This window comes from Diceros bicornis, chromosome 20, assembly GCF_020826845.1.
Source record: "Diceros bicornis minor isolate mBicDic1 chromosome 20, mDicBic1.mat.cur, whole genome shotgun sequence".
Taxonomy (NCBI): domain Eukaryota; kingdom Metazoa; phylum Chordata; class Mammalia; order Perissodactyla; family Rhinocerotidae; genus Diceros; species Diceros bicornis.
The window spans coordinates 24547976-24569759 of record NC_080759.1 but is presented as its reverse complement, the minus strand read 5'-3'; the positions used below and the strand labels follow the sequence as shown (position 1 = coordinate 24569759).

At 36.1% G+C, this 21784-nt stretch overlaps 1 pseudogene; it reads left to right on the top strand.

The window, feature by feature from the left end:
• Positions 1-571: 571 nt before the first annotated feature.
• Positions 572-12951, top strand: LOC131418872 (HIG1 domain family member 1C-like; annotated as a pseudogene).
• The last annotated feature ends 8833 nt before the right edge of the window (positions 12952-21784 follow it).

Below are 21784 nucleotides of genomic sequence, written 5' to 3'. Positions count from 1 at the left end.
GCCCACCCCTCCCTAACTAACAGGTAGTAAATAAACCAAGATTCTATCTCTCCTGGGAATCTGAATCTTGAACAGAATGCTATGGTAGTCTTGAAGTTGAGTTATCAGCACTCAAAAGAAACTGGTCTCAATTTCTGACTGAGATGCCAGAAGTTGTCATAGTTCCATTTTTTTCTGAGGCCTGGGTATCCTGTGTTTCCTCCTATTGTGTGAGGGAAGCAATATCTTCCTTTTAAACACCTTTATTTACTTAATTTAACCAGAGCCAGTATCTAATGTTTTCAACCAAAGGCCTCATTCTGATACACAGGGGATTGGTGGTCAAGATGGTGTATAATATTCTCACCTGATTCTGTGGATTCCTGCAAAAGTGTTTCTTTGTATGCTACCTTAGTTAAGAATCTTTCGATTCTAGTGTAAGACTGGAGACAACAAAAAGAAAGAAAATATGTCAAATAAGTATAAAAAGGCATTAGAATAAAAACAAATTCTAGTTTATATTCCCAGTGACTCCTGTGTTGCCAAATGTTCCTTCCAGCTACTCTTTTCTCCCCAAGTGAGAGGCTGCGCAATGGAGGCTGGAGTGACATTAATGGAATGGCATAGCAGTAAGGATGTCAGCAAACCTCTTTCCCAAGTCAGTGCTATGTAACTCTCGATTTAAGTAAAAGGCACCAGCAGCCAAGTGTCTGTGTCGACTCACTCCAGCCCTCGACTGCTGAATGGTGACATTTAAATGAGAATGAGCTCCACATAATGTGGCTTAATGGTCTACATGGCAAGCAAGGGCAAGACAGCCAATAGCAAGCAAACGAGTGACGATGAGGGCAGGCCTTGGGGGAGAAGCCAGAGTGAGGTAATGGCATCAGACATGCTAAGTGATAGTCATTAGGAAATAAGTAAGATTTAATAGTAGATCTGTTAGTTTGAGTTCTTTTGGACAGAAGAATCTTTCTCTAAACCATTAGAGGACCCACTTGCTCCCCCCCCAAAAAAGGAACATTTATAAATCTGAGCTGCCCCTCTCCTTTTTACTGAGATCAATCTATAGGAGGAAAATTTCAGAGCCAAAAAACCAATGCATATACAACTCCATTTATGCTGAAGGGAAAATAAAAGAATTTTTTGAAAAGTTACTCAGGCATCTCTGAGAATCTAAAGGAAAGTAGGCATACTAAGCCCCAAGAATGTCTGAACCCAGGATAGCTCAGAGAAACTGAGCAGCAGGAATTCATATACCTCCCATCTGTGGTTCTACTATGAATTTAACTTAATTCACAAAACTAGGGAGTTAAATATTCGAGGAATGGATGTGAAAAGGCTTTAGAACAGCAATCTGTGTTGGGCAGCCGGAAGAACAAATCCTGCCACAGGACCCTCACAGCTGTAGCATTTTCTAGTTTCCAGGAAATGCTTTGTCCTTCCTTATATTTCCTTTTTTCCCATTACCTCTATTACTCTTTGATTTTCCTTCTCTCTGCCTTTGTTTTTCTCTATTTCTTAGATCATTCAAGTGTGTTCTGTAATTTTGCAAACTATTTTTAAATCTTTTGCTTAATTTTTCTCTTGAAATTTTTATCATATTTTATTTCATTATTCTCCAAAATTTTTAAAGTTAAAAAGGATCAATGGTTTCCTCTCTGGTGTTATCTTTCTTTTATATATATGCTCTATGAGGTGTAAAAGCAAGTTACAAAAACTAGGGTGAGTACATATTTTTATAAAAATAATGTGTATATAACACATTTATACACCAAGATCTAGATCTAATTAAAAATTTTCCAAAAATGTAAAGGAAAGAGGAACAGAATAAGTCAAATGACACCACAAGGAAGCAATCGACCAAGTCCAGAATGTGAGACATTCTTCAGAACAGTGGACCTAATATCTTCAATAATAAACGTTGTACAAATACGCGGAGGGAGAAGTGATTATAGACTTAAGAATTGGGTTTGTCACAAAATCCTCGATGATATCCCCATTTGGGAAAAAAAAAATTGTTAAAAACACATTTTTGAGAAAATCAGGGAAATTATATTAAGGAATAATTAACTTTATTATGTGTGATAATGGCATTGTGGTTACATTTTTTAAAGCCTATCTGTTAGAGATGCACTCTGAAATATTTTCTGGCACAATGCTATGATGGATGAAACCTGATTTAAAATATTCCCATACCACTTTGCCAAAACTGTGTGTGCTCCCAATGGGATGGGGCAATAAATGACAAGATTGACAGAAAGTAGATAATTGTTGAACGTGGGTGAAGGGTACAAGGGGATTCATTATACTCTCTCTTCATTTTTGTAAATGTTTGACAATTTCCATAGTAAAGATGGTGAGTTTCTAGGTGATTTATCTTTCCTTTTCAGTATTTTCTAATTTTTTACTATAATGAATAAGTATTAGTTGTGCAATAAGAACACTTTAAAATATTTTAAAGGTGTGTCCTATATTTTCAATGCAGTCCCATTACTAATGGAATTTGTTCATCCTTTATGTGCTACTGCCAGTTTTTCAAGTTTTGTGAAATGAATTTTGACATTATCAGGCAAGGTGCCATCTTCCATCACAAGGTGGTTTTGAAGTTCAGTTGTGATCACATTTCTGAAAATACTGTATGACCATCACAGTATTATCCAAGTGTACTGTTATTTGTTGTTGACTTGCTTCTTGCTTTTCTTTATTTTTTTCTTTTCTTTTTTGTTATTACAATCCCGATTGTTAACATAAATAAACAAAAATATGGACTTTCGTCTTATATTCTATCATATTGATTACTACTATTTGGTCGCAGAAGTTGTTTTACTTAGTTCTAGTTCTATTCTCTTTTCCCTGAGATGCCACTAAAATCTCCTTTGAATAACTGCTACTTGCAGGGAAGTTATCCTTGGATAACTCTTCGTATTTCTCTTAAGAGTATGCCCATCAGAAATTCTCATGTTCTCCTCTCAAAAGGAACCACTGCATTCTAAAAAAGTAAATGTAAACTATCTTGGTGCATGTAAAATATGAAAGTAACAACAACAACAATAATAGTAATTTTTTTCCCCTCCACTATCTTCAATTTCTCTCTTTCTGTTTCTTCCACTTGCCCCAGTCCTGTCATTACTGCCCAGTGCTCCCAGTTTTTCCAGGCCTTATGGTCCATTTCACTGGGCCTGGTAAACTCATTGCTTTGGCCATTTTTCTCTATTGATTTATCCATATACTCTTTTCCTCCTTCTGCCTTTCCACTGCTGGACTTAGACAAAACTTTCCTAAAAAAACAGCTATCATTTAGTTGGTCTTTTCTTTATGCATATTGTTCCATTTGTAGCCATGCTAGCCTGTCTTCCTTCACACCACCTCTATTACCAGAAATCAATTTTCTTTGTTTTCTCTCTCATTTCTGGAGCCTCTACTCACTGCACTACACAGTCTCATGTGGCTTTTTTTTCCCAACAATCATTTGGGCAGAAGTAGTCAATTCACTTCTTTAATTTCCCATTTTATTGAATGGTTTGAAACTGGCCTGATTGTGTCCCTCTCAATTTTGTTCTGACCAGTTACTCAGAACCCACAGAGCCCACAAGGGACCCTTGGGGATTGTAAATCCACCTCATTCATTTTAATGACGAGAAACCTGAAGCCCATGTTTCCTGATTTCCGGTTCAGCACTGGAACTTTCTTTTCATGATACCTCAATTCATCATACATTTTAATAGTCATATTTTATATTTGCGTAATACTATTGCCTTTACGGTGGGTTTTCACTTCTATCTTGTCATTTGCATATAGTTTAAAAGCCATTCCTAACCACTGACTCCTAATCATATCGGCCACAACCTTGGGTTGCTCCCACCCTGTGACAGCATTTGCCTGTTCTGGGCCCTCGGGTTACAGCCCAGAATCCTGCACTGTGTTCTCTCTAATGTTTTCTCACTCTCTGGAGAACAAATTTTGTTATATGCTCCGTTATCATGGCAAGATTTGCCTTCAGTCCTATATAGAAGCATTAAAAAATGTGCATAATATATATCCTTTTAAAATATTATCTTAATAAACATCACTTGGTGCGGAGGGGAGGTAGATGAATAAAGGAAATGTATACTTCCTCCTAAACAAACCCACAAAAAAAAAAACTCCTGAAAAGAACTATGACAACAACTCAGATGAAAGAGGTTCATTTCAACAACAAAAGCAAAATGACCCAGATACTCTTAGGTATAATCTCACATTAACTTTCTATAGCACTTTGAGGTATTCTAAACATTTTCACACCCTGTTACCTCTTTTTTTCTTTTCTGGGGTGCCCCATTCTAGTCTGCACATAATGCTTTTTTCTAGAAGTTAGTCATGTCCTTTTCTTCCAAACATGTGGCACTTTGGTTGTTTTTTCCGTGATAGCACATGTCAAAAGAGACAGGAGGAAAATATACCTCTTCAGGTCTGCTCCTCAAGCCTGCAAAGTCAATACAGCCAGACAGTGTTTTTCCCCTGGATATCCTAGCATCTTCCACAGCCCCTGCCGCATGCAGGTATTCAGGGCATGTAGATCAATGAAGACATGAAAGATCTTAATGGGATTTCCATGGTGTACCCACTTGTCACATTCTCTCATGCGGCCCAACTTCCTCTAGCATTTGTTGTTCTGCCTGTTTGAGTAATTTACCAGTTGCTGTTAGACACGTCTACCATTTAGACCATGTTGCCTTCATCTACCATGCACTGATCCTCAATACAGCCCCTTACAGAAAGTAGGGAACTTTACAAAAGAAGTGGTTAAGAAAGAGAGAAATCAAGCCATTTGTTCAAAATCACATAAGTTGGTGGTGCATCCTGAACTAGATGGAACTCAAGTCTCTGGCTGAAAGTTCAGTGCCCTCTTCATTTAAACCACATAAAAGTAAATCAGCAGGAATAATAGAAATTTCCATAATGCAGTGTGACTGATAATATGGAAACACGTATATTGCACAGAAAGCATCGGACCATGTGTCATCCTAGGCGTTTTATTTATAAACTTACTTGGGCAGCAGGCAGGTAGCACAACAACTGTCAGAATGAATTGAGGCTGCAGTTTCATGTTGCTGAATGTGTTGAGTCGTTTCCTTAGTTCACACTTCTGCCTCACTCTATCTTCTAAGTTATTATCATGGCTTTAATCTCTCCTTTATTTTGACACGCGATTTTTTTAGCCATTATCCAAATGAAATATTGATTCTCACTTATGAGCCCCTAGTCCTTCCCCAGTGGAATTGCCTATTTATTTGACACAATAGCTAAACCAATAGGATTAAAACTGCTTTTGCAAAGACATGAAAAAGTTGTTTACAAAAATGACAGTTAATTTACAGAAAACGGAAACTGAAACTTGAAATGATTGCCATCAGCTTTCTCTAATGTGTACTCAGCTCTTAGCCCCATGCGATATAAATTGAAAGCCCTTTTTTAAAAAGGCCATTGCCATTCAGGTGAGAAAAAACAGCCAAATCACTTAATTAGTTGGTAGACTTACAATTCCTAGTCTCCAACTATTCTTATATTCTTTTGTAATATAGTTGTTATTGCTTCAGGCTTCTATAATATTGTATTTAACTGATTCCCAGGTAAAGAAATTCGATCTAATGTCTCTATTATTCATTACTCCTGATTTTAATCTTTTATTTGATAAAAATTCAATTTCTTTCATGTGTAAGTATTAATAATAGTAGTGTAAAAACGCCATTTCTCAATGAATGGGATGAATCAGCTTGGGGAATAGAGAATCAGGTAATCACCATCAGGGAAATTAGCAAACAGAAGGGGCTACCCAGCTGAGGGAAGTCAGGCAGGGCTGCATGAAAACATTGGAGAACTTTTTGGAAGGGCAAGACCTAATATAGTTTATCATTACACTTGTAAAATATTTTGCTTCTTGCCTCTGCTTGAATGCCCTCTGTCATTTATTATGACTGGACTTATTTTTCCAATAGGGTTGTAGGTAGAGTTTTGACCACAGTCAGAACAAACAAATCACTGGATCTAGCTGAAGCCCTAGATAAATGACATAGTAGGGGTTCTCACACAGATTTGCTCTATTGCCCTCTCAAATGTCTCTTACCATCAATCCATCTAGTTGAAACTCTCTGAAGGTCATCAGAGGTCAACATAATTTCAGTAAGATTTTAACTGAAGGATGGCCTTAAGGTTCAGTGATCTTCAGGCATGTTTATAGCCGAGAAGCCACGCCCCCTGTTGAGTGATCACCTTGTACATGAGTCACCCAGCCTATGTCACATTTCCCAATAGGCTCATGCTCTGATACATTAACCATTGATTCCTGTAAGCCCAGCTCCTGGAAACACTGATGATCCAAATAATCTGAATTATTTGCCTGGCTTTACCAAAGCTGTCTCACTTCCTATTTTTATGCTTTTGCTCACACTGTTTCTACCTGGAATGTCTCTATGTAGCTACTTCATTTTCTACTTCATCATCCATATGCTCTATAGACTATCATCAGAACTGATCTTAGCTCACTCTCCATCAAAAAACTTCCCCTGAACTCACACTGAAATAACATTTTTCTCTGCTAAATTTCCATTTATCATATATTAGTGCACGGCTTTTCTAACTGTCATGAAATGGGATAGATGGGGAGAGGATGGAACTTTGAAAAGAAATCTGCTCTTTTAAGTCAGGCCCTGGGAGAATAGGGCTGGCTAGAGGTGATGTATGGTCTAGATGATGTTTTCAGAATCTGAAGACAGTAACAACGAAAAACCAGTGTGAGCCCCGGCAAGCTGTCAGTGTAGGGCCTAAAACTAGGTATTTCAACAAGTGGATGAATCAACTTAGGGAATTGTGTTATTAAATAGAGGGAGGACAAGCAGGGGTGCAGTGCCAAACTGTTGAGGAAAAATGGCTAAGAAATAGCAAGACTAACACATGGCCTAAGTTGTTAAGAAATTAAGCTTGATACTGAGTCACAGAGTCAATTATAGACAACACAAGAACCTAGATTAGGTCAGGATTAGGAGCAAGGGTGAAATAATGTTGAATCCTGAAATACTGAGATGGAGATATTTAAATCCTTCTCGCCAGTGGTAAATATAGAGGACATTTATTGGCTCAGGGTGAATTTCAGGTCTTTTGTTAAGAAGACAAGAACAAAAATATTCTCTTCCACTGCAAGTGAACAGTGAAGCATAAAACCCCAAATATAGCTGCAGGTTCCATCGCCTGCTGATTTGTGTGTATGGAGCATGAAACGAAGACTCAGAAACAAAAGCCTATAGAGAAAAGTAGAAGGTGGCATTTACTTGCAAAGAAATGTGAGGAGGTCAGACCTCAGAAGAACTAGCGCAACAAGTTAAAAAACAGGACAAGTTTTTTGAAACAAACAGTATTGTGAAGACCATCAAATTTACATTAGTCTGTTTATGGTGGAAAACAGCAATTTTACCATGATTACCATAGTCACAGAGTTCACGACATATCTTCAGAAATAGCATTGCAAAAGTTGAGGATAAAGTCATTTTCATTAAGGTATTAGCAACTTACAGGAAATACTCAAGGTTTTATTTATTTGGAGGACTAGAACTAGACAGAGAGACCCTTTTATCTTTTATTTTTATCAGAATGGAATGGAATGCAATGAAATGTACATTTTCTTTTCTTTCTTCAGGGGTGGGATATGATGTATGTGCTTACAACGGTGGCAATGCCAGGTGTCACTTCTTGTGGTCGTGTTTCCTCCCCTATAAGACACATTTGTCTACCTACATTTGCTTAACAATATTCTTTTTTTTTTTTTTTTATTGATGTTTTAATGGTTTCTAACATTGTGAAATTTTGGGTTGTACATTTTTGTTTGTCCATCACCCCATATATGACTCCCTTCACCCCTTGTGCCCACCCCCCACCCCCACTGCCCGGGTAACCACAGTCCAGTTTTCTCTGTCCATGTGTTGGTTTATATTCCACATATGAGTGAGATCATACAGTGTTTGTCTTTCGCTTTCTGGCTTATTTCACTTAACATAATACGCTCCAGGCCCATCCATGTTGTTGCAAATGGGACGATTTTGTCTTTTTTTATGGCTGAGTAGTATTCCATTGTATATATATACCACATTTTCTTAATCCAATCGTCAGTCGAGGGACACTTAGGTTGCTTCCACTTCTTGGCTATGGTGAATAATGCTGCAATGAACATAGGGGTGCATAAGCCTCTTTGGATTGTTGATTTCAGGTGCGTTGGATAGATTCCTAGTAGTGGGATGGCTGGATCATAGGGCATCTCTATTTTTAATTCTTTGAGGAATCTCCATACCGTTTTCCATAGAGGCTGCACCAATTTGCATTCCCACCAGCTGGGTATGAGGGTTCCTGTTTCTCCACATCCTCTCCAACATTTGTTGTTTTTTGTCTTGGTGATTATAGCCATTCTAACGGGCGTGAGGTGGTATCTTAGTGTTGTTTTGATTTGCATTTCCCTGATGATTAGTGATGTTGAGCATCTTTTCATGTGCCTATTGGCCATCTGTATATCTTCCTTGGAGAAGTGTCTGTTCATTTCCTCTGCCCATTTTTCGATCGGGTTGTTTGTTTTTTTGTTGTTCAATTGTGTGAGTTCTTTATATATTATGGAGATCAACCCCTTGTCAGATGTATGTTTTGCAAATATTCTCTCCCAGCTGGTTGGTTGTTTGTTCATCTTGATTCTGGTTTCATTTGTCTTATAAAAGCTCTTTAGTCTGATAAAGTCCCACTTGTTTATTTTTTCTTTAGTTTCCCTAGTCTGGGTAGGCATGTCATCCGAAAAGATTCCTTTAAACCCAATGTCAAATAGTGTGTTGCCTATATTTTCTTCTATGAGTTTTATAGTTTCAGGTCTCACCTTCAGGTCTTTGATCCATTTTGAGTTAATTTTTGTGAACGGCGATAGCACATGGTCCACTTTCATTCTTTTGCATGTGGCTGTCCAGTTTTCCCAACACCATTTATTGAAGAAACTTTCCTTTCTCCATTGCATGTCCTTAGCACCTTTGTCGAAAATTAGCTGTCCGTATATGTGTGGTTTTATTTCTGGGCTTTCAATTCTGTTCCATTGATCTGTGTGTCTGTTTTTGTACCAGTACCATGCTGTTTTGATTACTATTGCTTTGTAGTATGTTTTGAAGTCAGGAATTGTGATGCCTCCTGCTTTGTTCTTTTTCTTTAGGATTTCTTTAGCTATTCGGGGTCTTTTGTTGCCCCATATAAATTTTAGTATTCTTTTTTCTATTTCTGTGAAGAATGTCATTGGGATTCTGATTGGGATTGCATTGAATCTGTAGATTGCTTTAGGTAATATAGACATTTTAACTATGTTTATTCTTCCAATCCACGTGCATGGGATATCTTTCCATTTCTTTATGTCCTCGTAGATTTCCCTCAATAATGTCTTGTAGTTCTCATTGTATAGGTCCTTCACCTCCTTGGTAAGATTTATTCCTAGGTATTTTATTCTTTTTGATGCAATTGTAAATGGTATTATCTTTTTGAGCTCTCTTTCTGTTAGTTCATTATTAGCATATAGAAATGCAACTGATTTTTGTAGATTGATTTTGTACCCTGCAACTTTGCTGTAGTTGTTGATTGTTTCTAACAGTTTTCCAACAGATTCTTTAGGGTTTTCTATATATACAATCATGTCATCTGCAAATAGTGAGAGTTTCACTTCTTCGTTACCTATTTGGATTCCTTTTATTCCTTTTTCTTGCCTAATTGCTCTGGCCAAAACCTCCAGTAGTATGTTGAACAGGAGTGGTGAGAGTGGGCAGCCCTGCCTCGTTCCTGTTCTCAGAGGAATGGCTTTCTGTCTTTCCCCGTTGAGTATGATGTTAGCTGTGGGTTTGTCATATATGGCCTTTATTATGTTGAGGTACTTTCCTTCTATTCCCATTTTATTGAGATGCTTAACAATATTCTTAATGAGTATTATTGATTTTATATTGTGCTTTGACTCATTTTATTTGCATAGATGTAACAAGAAATGTTGATTAATATATAATTACCTCCTTGTATGATATTTTTTAATAGAACAATATGATACTAAGACTCAAGAGTTTACTGCTGTCTACAGGTTTGTAAAGCCCTTATGGTTTTAATTTATTTTTATGTGTTTATTAGCTCAGTTAAGAGCAGACAAAACCATCCAATTCACCTCCACCTGATTTCATCTGCAGTATGTATTTGTAATTTTAAGGGTATCCATTTTCTAAAAGATATCCAAATTTCTCATTGTCTCTGCACTGACAAGAAGTGACATTCTTTTCCACCTCTAGGGCTGAGATTCCCTAGTTCATAGAGCAAGTACCAGATCAGGTTCCTGAAGGATGTCGTAGGAATCACTTCTGCGTGCAAAACATAGAATTTGTTGGGGCCGGCCTGGTGGCGTAGCAGTTAGTTCGCACACTCTACTTCAGTGGCCCGGGGTTCACAGGTTTGGATCCCAGGCCCAGACCTATGCACCGCTTATCAGGCCATCCTGTGGCAGGTGTCCCACATATAAAGTAGAGGAAGATGGGCACTGATGTTAGCCCAGGGCCAATCTTCCTCAGCAAAAAGAGGAGGATTTGCAATGGATATTGGCTCAGGGCTAGTCTTCCTCACACACATGCAGAAAAGACATAGAACTTGTTTTTATTACTGGATTTGTCTTATTTAATTAAATGAAATTTGTAGTATGGTAATGTTAAAAATTTGATTTTTCCAGTTATATTTAGGTAGAAAAAAGGACAGATTCTTATTGAACCAGTACAACAACTACATTGTCATGAAAAGTAAAGGCCTTTATTGAAAGCAACATTGTATAATGTTTAACGATTATAATTAATTTTATGAGTGTTTTAATAGACAAAGCCAAATATTACATGTCATAATTTTTAATAAAATCATTAATATTTATGTTTTTCTGGGCAACTTATTAGCTTTGATTCTATATTAAGAATTTTTATGAGGTATTTTTCTCAACACTGAAGATTCAGATTCAGAGTGCTCCAATTAGTTTTTACACATTTACTCTCTTAAATTGAGGGTTAGAGATAGATTCAGAAGAAAGAAAAGGGGTTTCTCTTATGTTCATTAAAATAGAACATTAAATTAACCTCAATTAAGTCACTTTATTAAGTCTCTTTAGTTCCTAAGCACTTACTTCTTGTTCCTCGGGTCTTGAGCTGTGCAGTTTACCTTCATGAATTCATCTGCTTCTACGTTACTAGAGTCTTGGAAATCCTGGCTCATTCACTTGGAATGAGTTGGAATATTGTTTCTGCGGACAAGGTCAGCTCATTCAGGTGGCCTACATCTAAGAGTCAATTTCCTGTGGTATCAAGAGTATCAACAGTGTCTGGTGAAGTTCTTACTGAAGCTCTTTTGATGTTTCTTCCAGATGACTCATCTTCTGATTGCTACTTTGTAGAGAGGCCTTTAGGTATGCTTAAAAGGAAAGGAGAGGTTGTTGATAGTACGACTGAAAAGTCTGGTTTATTTTTTGGCATAGCAAACAATATCACAAAGGAGAAGAATGGAATTCTCTTTTGAGGTATAATACATACTCATGTAATAAAACTTTCATCAATGAATACCATAAGAGAAAGAGCATATTAAAGACAATGAGAGCATTCTGATACATCTCTAGGGCCTTTAATATACCCCCAAATACATATTATTATTTTCATTGATTGATAAGGTTATTTAAAAAAATTAATTGGTTGACAGTTATTATACCAGTCTTTGTACATGAATATAAATATGCCTCAATCCAACCTGCAAAGTTCATAATTGTTGCAACATAGCCATAGTAATCATATATAATTATTGCATTTAATTAATCTAGGACTATTTTAACTTGTTAGTTTTTCCTATATTGTGGGCTTGAAAAGCAGAACAGCTCCCACTATAGTGTTGAGCTAATTAAGAACCTGGAGAATGCAAAACATCACCTTTATTTATTATTTCTTCTTGTATATGGCTAGAGAACAGATCTTTGGAGTTGCCCAGTGGTCACCTGGGAAACCCAGAGATATTGTATTCATAAAAGGCAACTTAATAGTTTCATTATTTTGAGTTTGAGTGTTAAATTTAGGGAAAATAGTATCAAAAAGGAGTGAGTGTCAATGATAGTGGCTGCAGGTTCCAGGGCCCTGCCATCAGGTAACCCCCAGTGGGCTCCCAGCTCTGCACGTCGGGGTTCAGGGCCCCAGCCATGGTAGCGCCCCTCTGGGAAAGCACATCTTCCAAACGGACAAGAATCTCCACCCCACACACAATTCCACCCCAGCCTGCTGCTAAACCCCTGTGCCCGCTTTCCCTTTGAATTTCTGTCCTGGGGTCGGGTACAAGGGCTTAAGTTGGGAGCTCCCCTGTGAAGGCTAGAATTAAGTAAATGCTTCTTGTCTAAAGTTTATAAATTTGTTTGTGGCCCAGTTGCACTACCAGTGAGTTTCCAGCAGGGGTGATGGAAAACCTGGCCAATAGCAGCCGGCCACTCCCCCAGAGTTTGTGTGTCTGGGCTTTCCCATTATCAATTAGTTGGAAATTTCACCTAAATGTGTCCTTGCCTTAGCCCGTTCTGATGTACGGGTCTTCTGCTCAAGGGACACCAGGAGACAGCAGGTGATGGGCACACCAAAGAGGAAAAAAAGTCTTCAGATAACTAGCAGTGGGCAGATGAGGACGAAAGCCAATTTTCTCAACTGATCAGGAAATCTAGAGCGTCTCCCTTTGTCCCTGCAGGGTTAGCAGGCTTTATGACTATAGTGTCCTATGGCCTTTACAAATTACAAGTTAAAGTACAGAAGAGGTCAGAAAATATCCATTCATTTCATTCACATGAGAATTGTCCAATGATTAGTTGTAGGAGCTATGATTCTAGGCGTTCTCTATTCTATGTGTAACAATTACATTAGACCTCGATTCCTCAACGTGACCCCAAAATGAAGCTACTTGCTGGGAGCAGGAAGACAAGAAGACTTCTGAAAACTATTTCTTATGAAGAATGAATTTTCAATATGTAGCAAGTTATACCACAGAGAATTCTTATAGCCTTGGTATGTTAAAGCTTAAAGTTTTAAGAAGTTCCTTTTTGAGGATGGGGAAATTGAGTGAAGGTGGTCAAAAGGTACAAAATTCCAGTTATAAGTTAAATAAGTACTGGGAATGTAATGTACAACATGATGACTATAGTTAACACTGCTGTGTGGTATATTTCAAAGTTCCTAAAAGAGTAGATCCTAAAAGTTCTCATCACAAGGAAAAAACTATTTTTTTTGTAGCTATATGAGGTAATGAACATTAACTGAACTTATTGTGGTAATCATTTTGCACTATATGTATGTCAAGTCATTATGCTGTACACCTTAAACTTATATGGAGCTGCATGTCAATTATATTTCAATAAAACTGAAAAAATAAATTTTTTTCAAAAAAGAAGTTAAGGGGCTGGCCCAGTGGCATAGTGGTTAAGTTCACAGGCTCCGCTTTGGCGGCCTGGGGTTTGCCAGTTCAGATTGAGGACTTACCCACTGGTCATTAAGCCATGCTGTGGCAGGGTGCCACATACAAAAGAGAGGAAGATGGGCATAGATGTTAGCTCAGGACCAATCTTCCTCAGCAAAAAAAAAAAAGAAAAAGAAAATAATAAAATAAAATAAAAAAGAAGTTAATTTCCAAATCAACAATAATAAATAGTCAACCCAAAGATATCCTTTGTTGGTGTCTTTCAGAAACTAGGACACAATTTTCAGACTTTTAAATATTTTATTTTCTAGTTAATGGCAGAAAATAATCTATAATATGCCAAAATTAGTAGTTAGTTATAGTGGATACAGAAAAATTTTCTATATCTATGTTGAATGTGACACTCCATTCATCTGCTTACTTCTTTCCAAATAGGGCAAGGTAATTAAGGCTTTCTAAACTCCTTTTTAGAAAGACCGAAAAGACATCAGAGGAAAACGGTCATGTTGATAGCTAAAGGTGGTTCACCACTCTACACCTCCCTCATATATGGAAACTTGACTATTTTACCACAAAAATAAATGTTTAACATTTAAATATCTGTATTCATTTTTTACGAAGTACAAAGATACAAAGATAAATTGCTACAAATCCCAATTCCCCAGATAGCAATATTGTTGTGGATGTGAAAGAATTGACTTGTGAAAGGCTATTCCTAATCTGGTAGGACACCATAAAAAACACAAGAAACCATAAACTCATTAATATTGAGTCCACTTAGTCGAACAATGGTAAACATTTTATTGCTCATTTAAATTCATTATTTGCAGGAATTATGAAATGTAGTGAATAAAGTTTAATTCCCTCAGATAGTCTACAATTATTATACACCCTCAAATTTGTATTTTAGAGTCTAATTTTATATTGTCACAACCAAAATAATTTTACTTTTAGAAAAAGTTACTCTCTTTTTGCCCTGAGAAACAAAAATATATTAGTTATCTTTACATGCACTTTCCCTACATTCGCACTGATTTAAATTCTTAAAGCAGTAAAAATGAATATTGCACTAATAGGTGCTAAAGGTATTTGTACATACTGTTCATTCTCTTATCTGATAGCCAGTCTATAATGTATAAAAATAAGGGGCACAGATATGTTCAAAATTTCTCTTGAATATCCAGAGATTATTTATTAATTATTTCAATGTACTATTAGTCCAAATTCTTAAAGTTTATTGGTATATCAAAATTCAATTTAAGCTGACACATCACAGAGAAACAAAAATTTATATTAAACTTTTGTTGGATATGAAATTTGAAAAGTTTTTCCCAGAGTAAATATAATTTTACCTACACGGTGTAATGATTTGTAGCCCTATCTCAAGTTCCAGGAACAAAACTTTTTAAACGACGGTAGTTAACATAACTCAATTTAGCTGAACCATAAAACCAGTGTGGGAAATTTAGAGAGCTCTGATTAATCAGGGTAATTTATAAATTACAAAAAATATGTGAACATTAATTCTAACATTGTGATAAAATCAGGAAGAAAACACATGATTTATTTAAATCAAAACTATCAAGACATACGCATTTATCCAAGAATTTCCCGTGATTAGAAAATTAGTGAACTTCAGGGCTGGCCCCATGGCTTAGCGGTTAAGTGCGCGCCCTCTGTTGCTGGCGGCCTGGGTTCGGATCCTGGGCGTGCACCGACGCACCGCTTCCCCGGCCATGCTGAGGCCGCGTCCCACATACAGCAACTAGAAGGATGTGCAGCTATGACACACAACTATCTACTGGGGCTTTGGGGGGAAAAATAAATAAATAAATATTAGTGAACTTCATTTTAATTAAATAGAAAAACCCTTCAAATTTTGTTTTAAAGTACCAAAGTCCTTAGCATTATGTGGCTCCTCTTACCCACCTGCCTTCCTTTGCTTTTTACCTTCTCACTTAGCAACCAAGTCCATTAATTCAACTCAGAACTAAACCTCTATATTCTTTCCTCTGAGTTACAGTTCAGCAAGTGACCCGTGTTTATATAGATAAGCAAATGAAAACAGCTTCATTAAATTTGAGTTGTTTAATCTAATTCATTAATTTTCTCCATAGATAATAAAATATATAAGAATTTGTTCAAAAGATATTTACATCAGACAGCAGGAGGTAGTTATCAAATTTCGGGCTAGCAAGTATTTTCCTCTCTGTTTTATTATCTACTATGATGTGCTGTGTATTTATAGTCCTCATCCAGTCAGATTGTGGGTCCAGTTAGGGGTATAATTGTTGAGTTTTCATAATACCTTATTGTTGTCATACAGAACATTCCCCGAATCTTATTTTGACTCATTTTTATATTTCTGTAAGATTTGAGAGAAAGGAGAGAAAAATTTATATACTTGAAACCCTTTAGCATTTTCAGAATAGCACGTAACTCCAAACAAGTCAAAAGCAACAATTTCCACTACAAAACACATTCAGTCTCACTAATGCTTAATTTAGGCAAACCAAGTGAAACCCTCTCAAAAGTTAGAACTTTCCGTTTTATTTTTTTTTTTAAGATTTCATTTATTTATTTATTTTTCCCCCAAAGCCCCAGTAGATAGTTGTATGTCGTAGTTGCACATCCCTCTAGTTGCTGTATGTGGGACGCGGCCTCAGCATGGCTGGAGAAGCGGTGCGTCGGTGCGCGCCCGGGGTCCAAACCCGGGCCGCCAGCAGCAGAGCGCACGCACTTAACCGCTAAGCCACGGGGCCGGCCCAGAACTTTCCGTTTTAAAACCACGCAAAACTGTCTTCATTAGCTATTGCTACAGCAGTGATTCAACTTGCGTGTCCATAAGAATCACTTTTAAGTCTTGTTAAAATACAGATTCCCTGGCCCTCACTTGACAATATGTGATTCAGTAGATAAGGTCCAAGAATTTGCGTTTCTAACACATTCCCGTTCCCAGGTAGTGCTGATAACACTGGACTGGGGACCACTTTGAGAACCACTGTTCTAGAATCTTCATAAAATGACCAATTTTTGTGCCCAATTAATCTGTCAAAGTTTCCTGAGAAAGAAAAAAAAATGAAAATTTAGTAACACTTAAAAACAGACCACTGTAAAGGCTAATTAACCTTTTTTCACAATAATGGGGAAAAACATTTATTTCATTTCACACCCACAAAAAACTTTACAATCTCATTCATATGTCAGAAGGAAGCATAGAACATGAAACTCACTGACCCAGATCTCAAAGAGTGGCTCTCCATCCCAATGAGCACAAAAATCTTCAGCTCATATTATGCAAAAAGAGAAAACAACACAGAGGATGCCAGAGGGTATCAAAATCTTCAATACAAAAAGATCAAAAAAAAAAAAAAGAAAGTACAAAAGACTAGCTGCTAGATTCCCCAACACTTTCATTCAAAAGAATGGCTTCCTGACATTACATAACAAAATCAAAAAGCTATGGCCTGACAACAAATTTCCAACAAGAGTTTGGAAGGATGCCCGAAATCAGAACATCTGGATTACTCAGGGTTAAGTAATATCACAAGTGGTTATCTACAGCCCAGTCCACAAGCTCCAGATCAGGCCAATCTCATTGGTATTTTACTTCATCTTCTCTGTCTTTGCTATTCAAGAATTCTAAAAATTTGGAATTTCTTCCATTTCTCCTAGAAAGACATAAATACATTGATACAGTAAAATTTTTCTTCCTATTTCCTTGAAATTTTATTAAGAATTCTAGAGTAAAAGAATCCACCCCTTCTCAACTTTTTTTCCTAGTGGAGCAAAAAGACAATGAATGGTCATCTGTTCTTCATTGCCTCAACTCAGACTGACCCCTTTTAGTGATATAATGGAAAACAAATTGGAACCGATGTCCCCAGGGCCATCAAAAATAGAATGTGCGAAGTGGTTGCCCATGCTTTGTTAAGGATTTTTGAAGAATTCATATTTAAATTTTTACCCTTTATAAAATATGTAATAAACTTTATAAGTATAATTTGACTTTGCCACTTCATATAAACAAATTGATTTTCTTACTTATCATACAATATGAACATACCCTCAGGTTAATAAACAAAAATCAAAACTGTTACCTAACTGCATAATTTTTACACATACATACAATGTGTATGTGTATATATATGTGTGTGTGTGAATATATATGTGTACATATAACTAAATTCTACAAGTTATTTAATCATTGTCCCATTGATAGAGATTCACCACGGTCCCATATATTTTGCTACAACAAACAAAGCAGCAATAAATATTCTAACATTCTGGACTATGTATTCTTTCGCACTGGTGCTTTAATTTTTATAGGCTCGAGTCCCCAAAGTGGAACTGCAAGGTCAACAGTATTTTGTCTTTTTTTAAAAAAAAAATAATCGCCAGATTACTTTGAAAAAGTTTCCAATTCACGTTTCCACCAACAATGTATAATATCGGTATCCCTGAATCCTCACCAGCACTGACTTTTTTAAATATAACCTGACGAATGAAAAAAAAAGTTTCTTGTTCTTCAGTTTGAAATTCCCTGATCATTGATGAGACTAAGTGTCAACATTATTCCTTTAAAATGCAAATACTGAAAATACGTATAACTATAATACATGTTAAGGTCTATAAGCCAAGAGTCCTGGTAAATTATATATCAGAATTCCTAAGGGAACACAGCACTGGTGTGGAGCTGGAAAGTTCCTATATAAATCCTACCTCTTCCATCTCTAGTTTTGTAAATGTGGGCAAGTTACTTAACTTTTCTAAATTTCAGTTCCTATAATATCTAAATTGGACCAAATCATTGTACCTACTTCTTGAGCTGTTGTGATAATGTTAAGGAGCAACATGTGTTAAAGTGGTAAACACAATTCCCGGCATGCAGAAAGCGACAATAAACGTTGGTTAGTATTACAAGGATGCTTACTGCCTTCTCATATGCTTTCACTTCTTTCTCTCTAGGATTTTGAGTGAAACATGTGGATGCAGAACAAGAGCAGAATGACGTCAACTTGATGACCTCGATGTATTCACATCTGAAATACCTTAAAATATTTTGCTCGCAAAACAAAAGACATCTACTGTGTTAGTTGGGCACTGACCCTTTCTTTAAACTATATAGGCAAACAATATTATAAAGTGAGAACATCAACACCAAAAAACAACAAAACCAAAATCAAGCAAAACACAAAAAAAACAAATAAATGTAAACCCTAATAGTGAGTTCAGGAAATTCTTACTGGTGAGATGGTAGTGTTTTGAGGACTGAAATTTCTTCATGAATGACTATGTATCCCCTGTGAAAGCACATCATCAGCTCACCCATTCACTCACTGTTCCTCTTTCCAGTATTTTTACATCTTTGCTATTTGTCTCTGTAAATTCACTCATTCTTCCCAATCTTCTATTCTTATACTTGAATCATCTTATCATTTTATAATAATCTTCATCAAATGGTAGATTGCATTTGTTTATCCTTGGTTGATTCAAAGCACTTGGTACGATTTCCTTTAAATCATCTTCCTCCATCTCACGATACTGCTTTATTTTCAATTAATTCTCCATAAACTCTTAATTGTCCATGCTCTGTTGAAGCTAGCAGAGTTAATCCCGGTTTAAGCTAATGGGTTCAACTTCTTCAACAAACAAATCTTTCATGAAAGCTACTGCCAAGCCAGAGTATTAACTGAATCTAATTCATTACTTCTCACCTTCCTTGATCTTTCTCTCTCTTATTCTTTGCAAAACAGTACTGGGGCTAATAAATAATATGATGAAAAGTAGTGAAGGAGGCCAGAATATTCTCCTTAAAGTTGATGTGATTCTTCTTGTGCACCAAGCTTCAGATTAAAAGCCCATAACTTGAGGATTAGTACTCTCTAAACTCATCTTCAATCGTTAAGACAGAAACCAAACACACTTGACAACATGTGGATTCACTGGTACCTTACACAGGTGCCAAGAATAATACAGTACAGTTGTATCAAAGACAATGATACAATATTTTTCAATTGGAATTAATTTTTCAAAATGGAAATAACGTCATTGTTATTTTTTATTATGAAAGTAATATGTGCTTATCACAAAAAAGTACAAAAATGTCTAAAAGAAAAAGGGAAAAAATTACCAGCAGTCCTACATCCCAGAAATAATCACTGTTAACATTTAGCTGTAAAATATCCAAAAAGTTTTCATATGGATAAAATTATTTTTTTACAAAAAAAGAACATACTAGACATGTTACTTTGAATAATCTGTGTTTTTGTAATTGCATGTACCATAAAATAAATGTCTTCACATTACAGTATAAACTAACCCATTCTTTAAACAGCAAGGTACATTTCATTGTATAATATACCATAAAATACTTACTGAGGTCTCTGATTTAGGTTGCTCATAATTTTCCTATTACAAACAATATATTACAAACATTATAAAAACAATCTTTGTAAAGATATTTTTCTCTTGTATTATTTATGTAGGAAAATTACTAGAAAGAGAATTGTTGGATCAAAGATTTACAATTTAAATGTCAAGATATTGGGTCTAATTGTCCTTCAAAATATTGTACTGTTTTCACTACAGCCAATCATTTTAATCCTTGCCAATCTCTAAGCGAAAAAGACAAAAAGTCCCATGCGAAAACATACGAAGGAGATAAACGGGTAGAAAAAGAAACACAAATGGCCGGGAGTATTAGGGATGTTCAACGGCAGTACAGTCAGATTAGTGAAACTTAAAAAAAGACAGCAATAGTCAATGCTAGCAAGGGTGTGAGTGTTAGACATTCTCATATGATGTTGGTAGTAATATAAACTGGGACCATGTTTTGGGTGTGTATTTGGTCACAGCAGCAAAAAATGCTAAATTCACATATTCTGCAGCAATTTCACTGACAGGAATTTATCACACAGATAATCTTGCAAGTACATAAACCAAGATATGTTCTTAATGTTATTGGTAGCAGATTGTTTAAATAAAGGATGACAGGGCCGGCTCTGTGGCTTAGCGGTTAAGTGCACGCGCTCTGATGCTGGCGGCCCGGGTTCGGATCCCGGGCACGCCCCAAGGCACCACTTCTCCGACCAACCCGAGGCCGAGTCCCACGTACAGCAACTAGAAGGATGTGAACCTATGACATACAACTATCTACTGGGGCTTCGGGGGGAAAAAGTGAATAAATAAAATCTTTAAATAAAGGATGACATATTCATACAACACAGTTGTTAAACGTAAGAATATCTTGAAGATAAATTATTAAACAAAAACCCAAAGCCTAGGTAATCATTTCACAATATATATGTTATCAAATCTTCACATTGTACACCTTACATTTATGTAACGTTATTTCTCAATTTTATCTCAAAAAAGTTGGGGGAAAAACTCAAAGCCTGGGTTCTGAATCTTCTTCTGTGTAATTCTAAAAGATAAAGCAATGTTTTCTATAACTTGTTTAAGATATATATTCTATACCAGGGGATATATATTAAAATCATTTGTAGAAAGACATTCAAGAAACTGTCAGCAGTGGTTACCCTCAGGTGAAGTTCTAGATGTCTGGTGGTGGAAGGCTAGAGGAGAATTTTATATTTTATTTTCTTTTATTAATTAATTAATTTATTTTTGATCACTCCTACTGATTTTGCTTTTTACATTTTTACTTTTTAAAAATTATTTTATTGAGGTCATAATGGTTTATAACATTGTGTAATTTCAGGTGTACATATTTTATTTTTACCTTTAATTTTTGGATTTTCTTACCAGGTACACGAATTATATTTTTGTCAGCATGAGTTATCAGATAAATGAAATTATGAACCCTTTCTGTTTTCTCCCACTTATTTTTGTTTATTAATAAAAAAAATATGTCTTATCTTTTTTAAATTTGATAATTCTAAGTCTATGATTTTTAGGAAAGGCTTTTGCTATCTTCCTATTTCTTTTCACAAAGACTACTTATGTTGTATAGTAATTATTTTCTCAAGACAAATGTCGTACAAGGTGTGTACAAAAAGCGGCATACATCTTTTGGGTCAAACTAATTTCATGGTATGAACAAAACTGGGTAATGTCATTTTTAAGACCTTTCTCTGATCTATCAACCTACCAAGTTAAATAGCTGAAATCACTTTCAAAACAAATCCTTTTGCAGTCAGCAAAATGAAGCAATTACATGAATAAGTTTTTCCACTTGGCCTATTTTTCTGCCCATGATTATTAATCAGTCTCACTGACTACATTTTCCATTTTACATCCACTTTCGGGCACTACTCCAGGTGGCCAAACATTTCACATTACATAAATAAAA